Here is a 1,419-nt window from a genome sequence, read left to right on the forward strand (position 1 = left end):
TATTTATTTATTTTTTAAACTTGTATGTTACTCTCTAGTAATACCTCTAATCTTCGGCACTTAAAAACCCTACTTGTGTTACGAGTGTCATAAAACTTTTATTAGAAGTAAAAAAAAAACAACCAACATCAAAAGTCTCAGATGTGAAAGCGAAGATTAAGTACTAGAAGTACCACAGTCACACGAGACCAGTATATTATTGTCTGCAAATCTGATTGTACCATGTAATGATGACTGAGCCTTGCATTGCAGAATGAATCGTGTGTGGGATTATGTCGAATGAAGAAAATGAGAAAAAGGAAAAGGGTAGATAAAGAGGGGCGGTGAATTATTTAGTCACAAGAGTGTCGAACTCGTTTCCTAGCCTTGTTCAGACATTGAAAGTGGGTGGTTGGCGGGTGCTGTGGTGTGGTTTGCTTCTTCTTTCCTATCAAACATCTATCGTCCTTATCTCCCCTCCTTCTTTTTTATGTCTGTTACTCTCTTGTAACACCTCTAATCCTCTGGCGCTCATAAAACCTCTACTAAAACAAAACAAAAAAGACACTGAAATTGAAAAGTTCAGGAAAAGGTAAAAAGTAACATCGATTTCATGATTTTTGGTAAGAGGTATAACTCGGGGTAAACTCTTGATAGTTTTTAAAGTTTTCGTGGTTATGTCCCTTGCTTGTTCATTCAAACCCGTCGTCCTAAAAAAAATTACGAGAGGGTTACTCAAAACTCGTGCCACATCCCTGACAGCACCTCACGCTGGTTTTGCTGATGCTCGTTGAATAACTGACGTGCTGCCGGGGGGAGTAGGGAGGGGAGGGGGAGTGACGGGCGGAAGATGGTGGGACGAGATGGAAAAAGAGAAGTAGGTCACTGTCACAAGAAGTGGGTTATTTTCTCATAGCCCCACATTCTCTGGCGGGCCGTGTGTGTTTGTGGGTCTCGCCTGGTGTGTGTTGGTCGGGTCAGAGGGGGAACGAGAGAGGCAAGACGTCGAGAGGCGGGCGGGGACCTCTTGGGTCTAGTGTTACTCTTCTCAGAGCTTGCGTCAATGGATGTCGCAACACACATAAAGGTTTGCTGCTGCCACTGTGATTCTGGACTTAATGAAGAAGATATCTAGCTTTTTCATTTTGAAAAATTCTGCGTTGTGGAAATGAAATTCTGTATTATTTTCATTTACTTTAGAAAAGTTTCGTTGTGAATTCCTGATCGGATACTTTTATCGTCATTCGGTATGATGGTCCTTGAGTTTTCCGTGCGTGTGCCGGTGTACGTGAAATTCTAGATTCTGAGTGATATTTGCTTGTGTGTCTAAAAGTGCAGTGTTCAGAAGATCTAGGCAATGGACGTTGTGTTTCGAAACACCATTGTTTCTGCTGTTACTATTATTGTTTTGATTTGTAATTAATTCCCCCGCCCCATAAC

General features: G+C 41.6%; 1 protein-coding gene across 4 annotated transcripts in view; it reads left to right on the top strand.

Moving 5' to 3' along the window:
* Positions 1 to 801: 801 nt before the first annotated feature.
* Positions 802 to 1,419, top strand: part of LOC101846826 (mucin-12) — a 32,296-nt gene continuing 31,678 nt past the window's right edge. For 2 of the 4 annotated variants that reach the window (XM_005102754.3, XM_005102756.3), the window contains exon 1: positions 977 to 1,066. The gene's annotated coding sequence lies outside the window, so the exon portion shown is untranslated. Of the gene's footprint in view, positions 857 to 976; positions 1,067 to 1,095; positions 1,227 to 1,419 lie in introns of those variants that run through there. The other 2 variants (XM_013085052.2, XM_005102755.3) reach the window with 2 other exon arrangements.

The sequence above is a fragment of the Aplysia californica genome, unplaced genomic scaffold (assembly GCF_000002075.1).
Source record: "Aplysia californica isolate F4 #8 unplaced genomic scaffold, AplCal3.0 scaffold00338, whole genome shotgun sequence".
Taxonomy (NCBI): domain Eukaryota; kingdom Metazoa; phylum Mollusca; class Gastropoda; order Aplysiida; family Aplysiidae; genus Aplysia; species Aplysia californica.